This window comes from Pollicipes pollicipes, unplaced genomic scaffold (assembly GCF_011947565.3).
Source record: "Pollicipes pollicipes isolate AB1234 unplaced genomic scaffold, Ppol_2.1 Scaffold_4295;HRSCAF=5057_pilon_pilon_pilon, whole genome shotgun sequence".
Classification (NCBI taxonomy): domain Eukaryota; kingdom Metazoa; phylum Arthropoda; class Thecostraca; order Pollicipedomorpha; family Pollicipedidae; genus Pollicipes; species Pollicipes pollicipes.
The window spans coordinates 33992831-34007604 of record NW_023596461.1 but is presented as its reverse complement, the minus strand read 5'-3'; the positions used below and the strand labels follow the sequence as shown (position 1 = coordinate 34007604).

At 57.4% G+C, this 14774-nt stretch overlaps 1 protein-coding gene across 2 annotated transcripts in view; it reads right to left on the bottom strand.

Annotated features, from left to right (window-relative positions):
* LOC119096328 (guanine nucleotide-binding protein G(I)/G(S)/G(T) subunit beta-1) overlaps positions 1-14147 on the bottom strand; it is a 29220-nt gene extending 15073 nt beyond the window's left edge. The window contains exon 1 of one of the 2 annotated variants that reach the window (XM_037219167.1): positions 13999-14147. The gene's annotated coding sequence lies outside the window, so the exon portion shown is untranslated. Of the gene's footprint in view, positions 1-5762; positions 6010-13998 lie in introns of those variants that run through there. The other variant, XM_037219168.1, reaches the window with a different exon arrangement.
* Between the last annotated feature and the right edge of the window lie 627 nt (positions 14148-14774).

The following is a 14774-nucleotide window of genomic DNA, read 5'->3' as shown; positions in this document are numbered from 1 at the left end:
ATAACACGCCGGATTGGCGACCAGCGGCGCGTGTGGTCCGCAAGACGGATAGCCGGGAGGGGAGGGGAGGGGGGGGGGGAGCCGGCTGGCCGATCGACGCACAGCCGCCAGCGGCCGCATCTTCACCGGACCGACCGCCCTCCACTCTTATCGCGTACATCCGGCCGCCGTCGGAACCGGACGTCACCGGAGAAACGGCGGCGCCGCGCTCGCGCCGCTGAACGCTGGCTGACGGCCGGCGCTCCCGGCGCCACGCCGCCGGCCGTCGAGGACGTAACGGCCGGCGCCGACCACTCGGCGGACGGCAGTCACGGCAAAGCCGTCGGCCCGGCCAGCGGACGCACGCCACCGCCCGGAGCGCACGCGGCCCCGCCTCTCGGGAAGGCCCGCACCAGCCCGGCCAAGCACGCCGCCACACGCGGCGGCCAGCGGCGCCGTCACGTGACCGCCGCCGGCAGGCACGTGACGGCGCCCGAGGCGCAGTTCCGACCCGGCTGACCCCTGACCTTAGCGGCCGTGTCCACACTGGCCGCCAGCTGTTGCCGCCGCGCTCCGCTTCGATAGCCGGGCCCCGGTGCCGGACGGCCCAGGCCCGCGCCCACAAAACACTGGGAGAATGCAGGCTGCCCGGCTGGTGGTGGCGATAGCTAGAGGCGCTGCTAGCCTCACTTCCGGGGAGTGCATCGTCATGCCAGTGAGAAGTAGCTGTTGCGATAACAATTCCCGAACCTATGTAGCCCCGTCGGTATTCACAAACCCCACCACGCATCCAACAAAGGGGGCTTGTACCATATAGATATTTTCTAGATCAGCCCAAACGGCACTATTTATAATATAAACTGAAAACTATGATCGTTACAACACTACCACAGCAACAGAGACAAACATTGCCGTTTCGGAGAAATTTACCAACAATGATGACAAATGCAGATTCCGCGCGTGTCCATGTCATACAGCTGTTCGGCGTAGCTCCATTAAATCACTAAATACGTAACATCGGGAGAGGCAAACAGCCAGGCTTTTGGTTCTGCCCAACCATCCTATTTGGAGGGCAGGGCAAAACAAGAGCCGTAGGTGACCCAGCAGCCCAACGCAAAAGAAACGAAAAGATCCGCCCATGCCGCAGAGTGATTAACATTCCCCACGCCTTAACAATTCATGGTCTTGGTTTACACGGGGCTATTCCTGTCGCGCGTTGACAGGGCCCCATGTGGGACCGAGCCCTGGAAGCCGTCTGGCGTGAGGACGTCACCGCAGCGGGCTCCGGCTGCGGCCCGGCCGGCGCGGCCTTGGTCGTTTCCCGGACGCCGCGGTCTCGCCCACCAGCGTCTGGTGCGCCCACGCCGGAGGTTGAAGACGGCCGGCGAGACGGAGCGCGCGCACCGGAGCCCACCGCGGCCGGCCGGCACCGACACACCGCCGCCGCCGGCAGCCGAGCACACGGACGGCACCGAGACACCGCCACCGCCGCCGGCAGCCGAGCACACAGACGACCGGCGGTCCACGCGGCGAGGCGCCCGCCGCCAGCCGTGCTTCAGACGTAGCGCGCCGGTCACCGTCACCGGTGTCACGAGCGTCGCTGCGCACGCCACGACCCGCCAGCTGGCCGCGACGGTCTGCCGCGCGAACGTCTAGCATGTACTCAAGAGCAAAGTGGGAATTTCTATTCGGAGGTTCAGGGTTGGAGTACCTTTGTCCCAACCAGTTCGCAGATGAATTTATTGTATTCCCTTGCGTCTATGACATACAGAAATAGGGACGTTTTAGCAGGTTGGCTTAGTCTCTTGGCAAAATCGACTTTGCCTAACTTTGTTTACGTTTTGTTGATCAACATCTGCCTCAATTGGTTTTGTTCATCAACTTAGGTTTGTTGTGTCCATGCTTCCCAGGTACACGTCATGACGAAACTCATTTATGCAAGCCTTGAGTGTGATGAATGTGTCATGAAAAATGAAAAACAGCTAACTTTACTTCAAATTCAACTATCTCAAGAGCACCGCGTATGCTGTTGACCCGCTTGCTTACAGATTGGATTCAAATTTTCCTTGAAATCTGATAAGAACTGATCATATTTCCCTAAACTCACCAAATTAAGACATATTTTAGCTCCGTCTATTGACTTTCAATCGGATACCGTGGGGTTTAAACGGTCTGGGCACCGAGACCTATCCGGTGCACGAAATAGCATGCTTCTGCGTACAATTTGCCGCAAATTCTTCAGCCATGTACACGAACAACAACACCGACCGTAACCGGAAGTGACCGTAACATAGGCCGGAAGTGATCCCAGTGCGCCTTCTCGTCCTGCACCTCGCTGTTCGTAATCCTTCGTCTCCACTCGCCCCATGGGTGAAGACACTACCCACCCGCACGGGGCTCGCATCCCTTCCTTGTCTACCATATTCGGTTTCAGATAAGTCGGCGATACCTGGGCTGATGCGCAGCACAACTGGCCATACTCTGCTTTCGTAAGCATTTTTTTTCATAGATCAGATGGACAAACCTCTCACGACACAGGCACTATGTCCGGCCCACCTCATGCAACAGCCAATGACGGGGCGGCGAGCCCGCGGAGTGATGTCTCCGAGGCAGCACCGAGAGAGGCGCTACATTCCCACCCATAGCGTGGCCGTCTGTGAACGCTCCCGGGACGTCTCCGGCCCGACTTCGGCACGCGCAGGTGCGATTGCAGACAAGCTTGGCGCCCATGTGGCATATACATTATTGTGCAGTGAGAGCACAGAAGAAACGAGGCCCGGTAGGAGGATTTTGCAATTGCAATGTGGGTGGGGACGGATGGGGTACCGTGAGTGAACGCCGGTTATGAAATCGTTCGGCACGGTTTGTTCAACGAGATATTAATGTGCCGTATATGGGTCTGGTACTTCGTGCTTAACATTGATCATGACTGTGTGGTTTGTGCAAGGTGAGCCTCGCGAGTCCAATTTTTCCGGGACGAAATCCGGAACATACATTTTATCACAGCTGAATTCCCTAACAAAGTGTAAATATTCCAACACTATGGTCGAGAACCAGACAGCCCTGCAGCGCTGCAAAACACTCCAGGCGAGCAAGCCGACCGCAGGGTGCGACCGTGCCGGTGCAATGCTGGAGAAACCCACCTCCCGGCGAACCCCCTCGGGACTCCCCGGCCGCTGCGTGACTACAGCTGGCCACAACCGACTCTGTATGTGTGGGAAATCCTGACAAGCCACACCTCACACAGCGTTCTCCTCCCCCTACCAAAGACACGTCGGCGATCGCACAAGCGGCCGGCCCGCGACCGAACGCGACAACACAACGGCGGCTGGTGTCCGGCGCGGTTCCGCCCGGCGCCGCCGATCCCGGCCGCGGTGGCGCCGGGTCACGACCCACCCGCTCCGTGGCGGTGCCCCGCCTGACCTCAGCGGCACCTGCCGTGACCGGACTCGGGGTCACCGGCCGACGGTGAGACGCCGCGGCACACTCCGGACTGTGCCGGCTGGACCGGCCGAGCCACACCGACGTGTGCTGCGAGGGCTGCACGAGCCGGGGGCAGGACGGACGGGAGCGGCGGGCTGCCAGCGCGCCATGTGGGACCGGCCCGCTGCTGGCCGTCAGCGGTGAGTGTCGTAACCATCCAGCAGACTTCTTCTGCACGGACGGCGCTGCAAGAATCGCGACTTTGCAAACGCAAACGGAAATCCCTGGTCAAACATTCATGGAAATTAGTGGCCGGTTAAAACTTAGCGAACTAAATCCCAGCCCCGTCCTCAATGAAAATCCGCCCGGACCGATGACCACGTTACAGGCGAGATACTGTCGAACGCTCAGCACAACCAATCAAGATGATCAAACATTATCGGATCCTATCAACGCCTGATGCTCCGGGGGCTGCCGAAAGCAAGAAAGAATCTTCAAATCAATGCTGAACAGAACATCGTGTCAGGCAATCATCGTTAAGATCTGTTCCGCGCGTTCCCAATGGTGGCAGAAGGGTGAAAAGAATGCACAGCAAAAAGTAAACGCGCCAGATAATACAGCGCCACAATTCTGCTGACCCGTGGTCCGGCTCACACGGCGGCATCGGTCGCAGAAACGTTAGCTAAGCCGGCGCTGCATCCGACGGGTGACGTCAAGCCATTCCAGAAACGAGGCAAGCACTTATGCAAGAGATGTCGCCTTCTCGCCGGCGCCAGCCGAACTATGGCCGCAGACTGAGCCCTCACTGAAAGCGGGGGCAACCGTAACTGATCGTACGCTCACCGTTGTCTAACTTTCAGTGGGATGGTCTCGACGTGAATCTGCCGTTTGATTGACGGCGCCCGACACGTATCAAACATAACAGTCGATACATGAGAACGGACACCATGCACGCGGCGTACTTCTTTCCACCCTTAGTGCACGTCCTAACGGCCCTGAATGGACCCAAGCATGCACCATAATGGCATGTCCGCGGCGTCGAACGGCCCCGAGAAAACTCGCGCAGAAGCTTGAAGCCCACGAATAATTACTCGTCACGCACCACGGAAGTTGCGACACGCATCCACACACGTCCTGTGGCCAGCCCGCCGTAACCCCATGGCTCACGAGCGGAGCCAGCTGACCTCGATTGGTTAACAGCGCGAGGGGCTGGACCACCAAACCGGCACGCCGGGGGGGGGGGGGGGGGCACCTCGGCCGCAGCGGCCCGTCAATGGCCAGGAAGACGCGGCTGTCCGGTGGAGTGCCAGTCACGCCCTCGGCGATAGCCGGGTCCCGCCGGCGATCGCCGAGGACGCGCCGGCAGCCTCGGCAGGGGGAGGGAACATTAACCCAAACCGGGGACGTCAACACGCCGTGACCGGCAGAGCACACCAGCTCCGAGCCTGGCTCTACCTCGGGCTGGCAATGGGCACACCCAGGGTTACAACGCCGGCAGGACACGCCCAGCAGCCCATTTGCCTGGCCGCTCGATAGGTGACCTCAACGAAGCGGTCCTTCCACAACAGGGACGGGAAGCCGTCCCACCCATGAGTGGCCGGCGCGATGCGGGAGCGAATGATACGGCGGCGAGCGTTCCAGGACGCCGTCGGGAGCTCCAGCCGCCGGCCCGCCCGCCGCACCTCGGCATCAGCTGGCGCCGTACTGACGGAGCCGACCTGACCCGAGGTCACGCGCCGGGCTGGTGCACCGCCGGCCGCCCAGCACCGGGCCGACTGCTCCGTGCTCTCCGTGCTCTCCGGAGCCGAGGACGGAGCTCAGAGTGAGCTCTCCGTCAGAACCCGGCCGTCGTCCGTCTGGGGCGCACACTGGCCGCCAGGGAAGCGTCTCCAGCGGAGGCAGCGGGACGCTTCCCAGAGGCCGGCCAGCCAGTACATACCTGGCTGCCGTCGGAAATCGACGGCAGACCCAGCGGGGTACGCCACTCGACCGTCACAGGCCACGCAGCGCCTGTCTCGCCTCTACCACAACACGTTCAACACTACGCCTGCAGACGGGACCACGCCACTGAAGCGCCCCTTCCACACACCTTGACTGACTGGTCTGCCGGCGCACCCTACAGAGCGGAAACATTCGGTGATAATCGACCATTCAAACATTTAGCATTCGCCCATGCCACGGCGGAACACAGAAGTGTGGCTCACAACATCTGCAGCCCTGCTTAGACCCCCCGAACAAGCGCCAGCTGGCCACGGACCGCCCTCGTTAGGAGCGGACAACAGCGAGGGGGGCGGGGCGTGGCGAGACGGGGAGGGGCGGGCGGGGCGGGGCACAGGCGGGTCGCCAGCCCGAACGCTCACCTCGTGTGCTCATGCGGCGCTGGGCGCCCGTGCGAGCCACGCGGTCGACGCCGCCGGCTATCTGAGGCGGCGCGCTGGCCGGTAAGTCACGACGCCACCCTCTCCAAGATCCCCGCCGGCGGCGCGCCGCTCCCGCATGCCAAGATGGCGGAGGCGGCAGCTCGGCGGCGGCGGCGGCGACCACTGACGCTCGCGGACCAGACTGCGGACGACGCGGGGCAGAGCCTAGCGGACCATGCCGGCACGGGCGGTAGCGGCGGCGGCGGCGGCGGCGGCTCTCGGCACGAGCAGCTCGCGGGGCCGGGCGGGCGCGGTCGGCGGGCGCCGCGTCAGGCGAGAGCCGAGCGTCTCATGGCGCCGCTCCGGGGTGGCTGACGGTCGGCGCCGGTCTCCGGCCGGGCGCCGCCGGCGGCCGCGCGCGCCGCCTCCACATATTGATCCGGCCACCAGGCGCGACGAACCGATCGTGCCGCCGTCGCCGTCGCCGCCGACGGCGAGGCCGGCCAAGGCGAGGCCTGGACCGGCGCGCGGGCGCGCGCGCAGCCCGCCGCACGTGGGTCAGCCGACCACGCGCCGCGGCGCGTCAGTGCGGGAGCTTCAAGCGGCCCTTCAGCCGGCGCCGCTGGGCGGGGCAGTCGAGGCCAGCACCGGACGAGCCAGAGGGGGAGAGGGGGGGGGGGCGGTCGCACGGTGAACAGCCCAGTCCGGGATGACCGAGTGGCATGACTCCAGCCTGAAGCCGTCAAACAAGCCCAAGTGGACAATGACGGACACACGACGTCCCAGATCGACCGCTCAGAATCTGTCCATGCCCGACACGATCGAACAAAAACCACCCTGAAGACGTCCAAGCGGAAAACCTCTAGGCTCCGACAAGGCGGGAGACGAAAAGCGTGGTGCCTGTCGACACCCCGCGAGCGTCGCTGCCGGCCACGATCGCTCCCCGAGCGGCGTGAGGTCCTAGCGTCAGCGCCGGTCGGCGGCCGCGCAGGCTGACGGCGCGTCGCAGCCGGCCCGCAGCGGGCCGGCGGCGGCAGCGCCACCGACGAACTAACGAGCAGTCGGCACGGGTCATTACAGCCCCCCGTTGGCAGGGGTAATCGTCGCATCGACCGGACGGCCGCCCTCCGAGCCGACGGCGGGTCACTGATGGGCGGGGGGAAGGGGGGAGGGGAGGGGAGGGGACGGGCGGAGCGCACCACTCCCGGTCGGCGGCGAGTCACCGACGAGGTACAGGGGTGGGGCTGGGAAAGGGGCAAGGGTGTGCCGTCCCGGGGCCGCCGCCGCGCCACTGACGGCTCCCGCTGGACGCCGGCTGAGCCGGACTCCGACGGAAGTTGGCTGGGCGTGGCCGCGCACGGCGGAACGACGTCGCCTGGAGCCACTACGCCAGCGAAGGCGGCCGCACATCGCTGCCGAGCGGCCAGCCATCATCTGACGGGAGTGCGGCGAGCCTCGCTCCGGGCCGGGCCCGCGTCAGTGGCAGGCGACGCATCGTCACTGGTGACACCTTCAGCGCACAGCGACGGCGCAGTGGAGCGGGCAGCAACACATGCTCAGCGGCGGCGGAGAGTAGCACGCCACGTCGACAGAATCCACAGCTCCCCAATGACTAGCCGTTCACGATAGGCTCACCTGCAGACACCACCTTCAAAACAAACAGCCCGCGAGCGAGGCGCCACTCGCGCTCGCGCCGCTCGCCGGTGCCTGCCTGGCTACGGAGGCTCGCCGCGGCCGGCCGGCGCCGGCCACCCCGCCAGACGCTGCCCGCGCGGAGAGCGCCCCCGCCGGTGGACACGATCAGCGACGCTGCGACTGGGCGCCGGCCGGCGGAGGGGGCCGACTCGCCTGTGAAAGCCCCGCCGAGCCGGACAACGCCCGGCGGCACAGCGGTCCCGGCACCACGCACATCCACAGCGAGGTCATCCGTGTATTTGGAGGCAAGCTGGGGGATGGATCGTAAGAGTTCGGCAACGGAAATGCCTGCGGCAACCGGGTACACAGTTACAGCCAGGTGTGTTTAATCATTTAGACTTTGAGGCAACAAGCGCACAGTGGACGGGCGGATAAGGAGTATACGTGGCCATTTCAAAATATTGCAGGTTCATGTATATTTCAAATGAGACGATGGGGCTTACCGATTTGCCAATTGGGGCTATGCAAAACAAAGAAAGCAAAGTTAGAATGCTTCGAAGTCCCTTCTCAAGACTGGGAGGACAACTTGTCATGACAATGAGCGTGTTCCTGTCGTGCAGCGAAGAAGTCATTGTGATCAGGAGGGGGGGGGGGGGGGGGGGGGAGCAGCAACACAGAGATCAGTAAAACACACCATGAGCACTTGCATTACAGCAAAATCATGAAATGCGACATGTGTTAGAGTACCGTCTTCATTTTCACTTCCAAGGGGTGATTCACCGGTTGTTTAGAAAAGTAAGAAAACTTATATGTTGGGGAATATGACGGGTTCCGCAACCGTCGATGTCCATTGGAAATGTAGTGAACCCATGACATTGCATTGAGAAGCAGTAAGGACGGAGGAGGGTAGAAACTTCCCGAAACACCACACAATGTGTCTCAGCTTGAATCATTTAAGAACGCAACTTCACACAAGGGTAAATAGGTGTAACTGGTGGGCAGCGACGGAGCGGGCTCGGTTGGTGGGTGGATACGGCTGGGGCCAGGGATAGTAAGCAGGCCGATCGGGTGGAGGATTTCACTCGCCCAGACCCCAGCTCCGCTGCACATCCGTGCCGCGGAGCCGTTTCGCTCACATTCCCCCACCCCCCAGAAACTGCATATTGAATCGAAAAATCGTCTGAAAGCTGGCTTTGAAGCTAAAAAAGCTGCAAAGCAAAGTCCAGTGTGTGTGGTTCTGTCCGAACAGCTCACAGCTTGTCTGATGGGTAAGGTGACAAAAATGAAATACACTTTAGTGGAGGTTGTACTTTGCGTAACCATTTAGAACTAATGTTACATCCAACAGGCACCAGAAAGATCCGAAAGCAAACACGTTGTCATTCTGCCCATCTAATTTACCTTCAGACCTGGATACACCCTAGCACATCCCATTATCATTTGCATGTGTCACAATGCATCACTTGACGACATCCCTGCAACGAAACTGGACTTCCTGCCTTGAAATATGCGGCATATTTCATAACTTCCTGCATACGAAAATACATACCATTCCTCCAATATATCATTATAGCCCCGCCCCGCAGCCAGAACAACCACTGAAAGCAATCTGATGTTAAAATTGCTACATCGAAGCAGACAAAACATTAGAATTCGATAGGAAACAGTTCGAGAGCTGCGTCAGGAAGTCGCGAGCAGCCACCGCCGACCCACTCACTGGACAGGACTCACTCGCTGGAGCGGCCCTCACGACAAGTCCGCACAAAGCATGTCCAAAAGCCTGCAATGTATTGACTACATAGGCGTGGTCTCCTGTAGCAGGCTTACATGCACGTGGACGAAAGGCTAAGGGCGAAAGTGACACAGTACGGATATGGGGCATGATTTGAAGGGGCTTCCAAAACCGAATGCACAGCAGTCCGAATTTCGGCATGCAAAAATGGCTACGCTGGGATCAGGCCGTCACTCAATCCGTTCCTAAACGGCTCCCACCACGGAACAATTTCGCCCCCCTCCCCCTCCTCCCCCCCCCCCCCCCCCGGCAGTTAAGCGTTGCCAACTATCTGCAACAATTCGTGCTATTCCAAGCCGAGACAAGGCACGGCTGCCAGCGTCCTATCTCCTGGTCGGGGAAATTCGACACCTACGCAAAAACCGAGCACACGACACAACCCGCACCGCAAAAAATCGCAGCGTGTCTGCCGTCCACTGTGAGGGGAGAGCGGCGTGCCAGACATCCGCTGCCGGGACTTGGCCTCCTCCAAAGCTGTATGCTAAAGGAACCTTTTCGCAGCAACGCGTCAGGTCCGTCGGCAAGTGAGTTACATTCTCAATCATATCAAGTCTTAGCCTTGTCCCTTCACGTTTTAATCTACTTGGCCCCGGGGCTCCAACAAAGCTGTGTTCCACAGCAGTCAGCAGTCATGACAAGCCCCACCGTACAGAGCCCTTCCATGATTCCGAAACTGAGCGCGAGCCCAGCACTGATGGTCACTCATCGAGCCCCGACCGGAAACACCTCCCACCAACACGAGTTACAAACAAATGACGCCGACAGCGCTGTCGGCATCTACTTGACGAGCCCAATACGGTCCTCGTCGCTGGTTTCTGACGCCAGCCAGGCGTCATCAGCACGGCCCATTGCCCTGTGACCGGGCCCGGCGGCGGCGGCGGCGGCGGCGGACGCGCGGTCCCCGCGACCGGCCTCTCCCCCCCCCCCCCCCCTCTCTCTCTCCCCGGGAGCGTGCGAACCGGTCGACAGGGCGCAGCCGCGTCACGGCCGGCCTGCACGACTTCCGAGAGCCGGAGCCCAGAGAGTGCCGGCCGTGGCCGCCGCCAGCCGCCGCGACTCGGCAACAGGCGGCTGACACGGCGCAGGCGGCGTCCGCCAGTCCGGCCCAGAGGCGACGCCGCGACCGTCGGGCGGACACGGCTGGCAGGTGCGCCGCCACCAAAGGGCGAGCGGGGCCGGCGGCTGACGGAGGCTGGCCGCGAGCTCTCGCCACCGCAGCACAAGACCAGCCCGCGGCCCGTCACTCGGCGGTCAGCACAAGACCAACCCGTGGCCCGTCACTCCGCGGCCAGCATGAGACCAGTCCGCGGCCCGTCACTCCGCGGTCAGCATGAAATCAGCCCGCGGCCCGTCACTCCGCGGTCAGCACAAGACCAACCCACGGCCCGCCACATCGCGGCCAGCGTGAGATCAGCCCACGGCCCGCCACTCCGCAGTCAGCATGAGACCAGCCCGCGGCCCGCCACTCCGCGGTCAGCATGAGATCAGCCCGCAGCCCGCCACTCCGCGGTCAGCAAGAGATTAGCCCGCCGCCCGCCACTCCGCGGCCAGCATGAGATCGGCCCGCAGCCCACCACTCCGCGGTCAGCACGAGACCCGCCCGCGACCCGCCACTCCGCGGTCAGCATGGCCATTTCGGAGCCAGTGGATGTCAGATGTCGCCATTCGAGTCCGATAGTACCCGTGAATGATCGACGCATTGACGGGAAGGCACCCCTCAACGAACCCAGGGATGTAGCACATGCTTCCAGAAAGCCCAGCAAAGGTTGAAACAGGCAGCAGAATGGCTCGCCTTTTCCTTGGAATGCACATGCATCTTATGATGACCTGGCAACAATGTTTCAAGCATGGCCATCAGTGAAATATGACCAAGGCCATCAGCGAAAATTGCTTCTCTATTGGTAACCCTCTAACCTAACTGCTACTTACTGGTCTCTGAATTTGAGCAGCTGTCTAGGCATGGACACAACAAAGGTGGCATGCTTTGGATATACCACAGGACATTGGCAGTGTGAGTTCAGTTCAGTTCAGTTCAGTTCACTGCCAGTTCAATAAACTCAAAAATACTGACCAGTAAGTCAAGGTGAGGGTTAAATGCATTGCAACCAAAAATGCCTCAGAGAATGCAGATGGGCAACCATTTGGAGCACAATAGAACATACTACCATCCAAAGTATCACAACAAGCAGCCCACAATGAGAAAGAAGAAGGCAAACTGTGTGTGACACAGACCCAACAGGCCACCACACTGGAGCTCACACACTTATGATCCCATCTTCTTCAGGTACCTGGATCAATATGCCATTGCTACTGGTCTAGTATCTTAATAGCTGCTTTGTTATCTCAATCTTCATGATATTCTCACACATGTTATTGTTCGGGGACCAAACTGACAGGTGCATCATTGCAGCTTAAATAGAAGTCTCAATAGAAATCCTGATTACCTTATTCCAACATGGGTGAATCATACTTTCATGTTAGCTAATAGACAATTTGTCAACATCCAGGTATGATGAAAGACATCACAGTTTCTTCACACACATCAAAATTTCATACCTTGTTGCACTCTGAGGAGTATATGTATGTGAACAATCAATTTATTCTCACTGCACAATGAAGCTGGAGAGCAGGAAGCTTCTGCAGGCTAAGAAGTGGGTAGCATTATCATCTGTTTTCTCCAACTCAAAACAGTAGTTTCAATCAATGTCACAGGCCTTTTTAGCTTCAGCATAGATGCCCTTTGGGATGCTGCAATGCTATAGCCTATTCCTACTCCCATATACAGAGACTTCCATCAGCATCAAAATGACCGGAGCTGTGTGCCACAGCTGTTATGTAGAATGGACACTGCTTTGTAGCAGTTATATTGTTATTAGCTAAGCTGTTGCACATGAAGATGAGACAATAAGGAGCCTTGGAGCACCAAGCCTACTTACAGCAATACTTTTTCAAGCCACATGGAAAGACTTGTCCCCATCTTGAAATCTGTCAAAAACTGACTCAATTTTAATTAACAGCACAACTTCAGTGCTTTAGACCTACTTCATTGGTGGTAATTAGGCATTTGTGAACAACACCCCGTGATAACAGAACATAGTCGTCTGATCAGCAGGTGTCAAGGCAGGAATACTGCAAACAACAGGGCTCCAAGTCCTGTCCCAACAGCACATGGATCAGAGGCATCAGTTAAGACAGAACAAGAATGGGCCAAATGGAGGGTTTCAGGTGTTTATAGTGGGAGGTAGCTCAGATCAGAGTATGTGAAGTTTAAACAGGATAATGGCAAGGTGGCAGGAGCAAAACAGGGATAAAAGCAAGCTGACAACATTTGCAGCCCACATGCCTAAGAAAGACTGGGTAATAAAATGAACATGGCTATTTGGGCAAACAAATTTAATGGTTCTGCTCATGATGTTGGGTTTGATGATTTAGCCAGTCTACTAAATATGATTCCAGATATATTTGAACAGATCTAAATCTGACAGAAATTACATCTGCCTTTCCCTTTAACAATACTATGTACAAAAATTAAATCCAGAATCCTGAGACCATCTCAGAAACAACTTTTATGTTCTTACATAACAGAGCAAACAACAGCAGAGACAGGTTGTCATGGCATGCCCTAACATCCAACATGGGAATCACGCCCCCACGGATCACACTGCCAGGCATGAGCTGGGAGCAATCACATGCAATGAGACAAAATAGGACATGGCCAGTAGTGCGTGCCCCACTGCAAACACCGGTTTGAATAATTGAGTTGTGAAAATCTGATCATCTTATGCTGCTCATTGCTCACCACCAACTCCACCTTGAGGCTGTGGAATTCTGTGCATAAAGACAGTTTGAAAGTTGGTGTAGTGTGGGTGGAACTTTAGGAACAACAGCTTACAATCATCATCTTCAACTTGCTGACATATAGCATGTTAAGACATAGGGTTTCTATAATGCAGTTGTTCTTTCAGCATAACAACAGCAACTAAAAAATCTTCAAGTGCTCTCACAAGGGTATAACTTTCAGGCCATACCATAGAAAGGGTCTCCTCCTGGGCACACTGCTAGTTCTCCTTCAAATCAATCTCAAATTGAAGATTATTATAATTCCTTCTCATATTTACAATCACTTTAACTTCAAATTCTGCTGTTGTTGTATTAAGGCACTGCAATATGCAAGTGTTGTTCCTAATTTTGTATTGTGAAAAGCATTTCACCTCCCAGCAGAGCCAGTAGAGGTCTGCAGAGGATGTTGTGACAGATTGGCATGGCAGAGCTGTTGGAGAAACAGTCTTCAGACAAATTGAATAATGGTTGAATTTTTATGAAGGTTCATGTGAAGTGTCTCCATTAGAAAAAACAACATCGTGCATAGATGGCCACACACAATTAAGTACTGCAATCTCTCTTTTCAGGAATCAATGTGACTTATGCTAATTCCTCCACTTCACATACCCGCCATTACCTGATGAAAACAAAACAGAGAACTGTTCCAACTACTACATGAGATCCTCTGATCACTACTGATCCCCATCATACCCAGTTTAAGACTGCCGTTCACCGGGCAAACTGACTACTTACGTACCCAGCCGACGAGCAAAGCTTAAGCATTTGATGAACTGCCCCGACCACCTACAGGCGATAGACAGAACAGATGGATGGAACCATTTGACAGGAGCCACACTCAGGGCACAAACACACAAGTTAAATTGAAAACCCGAGAGCTAGTCTCGACCCAGTGGGTGAGTAACACGGAGTCGACGATGGCAGCGCACATGCCAACCCATTCCTGTTAAAGAAAATTGCTGTACTTACGTTTAAGACCCCGGGGGGGAAACGCTACGTGCCGTCACACATATATGGTTTGTCACAACATCAGTACTTCTAAAAGAGGGTTCATCGAGAAAAAGCGGTACCAACGCTCCGGGCGGGGCGCGGCTTATTTCTAAACACCACTGGCCGCACTGGAAGGTCCCGTATGCTGGGCGCCGCCAGCCAGCTACGGTAAATCTGGTTTTCGGTGCTAACGATGTCGAAAAGCGTAAGCTAAATTCAGAAATGTGAAGGTCACTTGGCGCATCGGCGACCTAAAGTTGTGCTGGACTGCTTTGCTCACTCACAGTGGGTGGCAACAATCCATGCTTTGTCCGTTAGCGTATGAATTTAGTCTGCTGACATATAATCCAGCACAAATTGACGGGAATAGAATCTGATGCCCGTGCTCGGCAGTCGGAGCGAGCTGATGATTTAATAACCAACCACTGGTACCGGATGTTACCGCCAAGACAATGTGATTGTCGTTGTCACCAGGCCGCGCAAGGTCTTTATATGACCCTTTTCGCGACGTCGTTGATTCCAGATGCCCAAATCCTAAATTTGTACAACTTGACACCTCGTCTATACGAAAATAAATGCATAGAAAATGAAACCCGAATCCAGGCCTAGGCTATCCCTGTTACCCACGCCTGGTCAGTGCATGTAACGGCATTGTGATAACGCCAAACTTTACTGGAAATGCGAGGGTGACTATGGTTGTAACCAATGGGGATGGTAGGGTGGGAGGATGGGGAAACATATGCCCTTACCGTGTC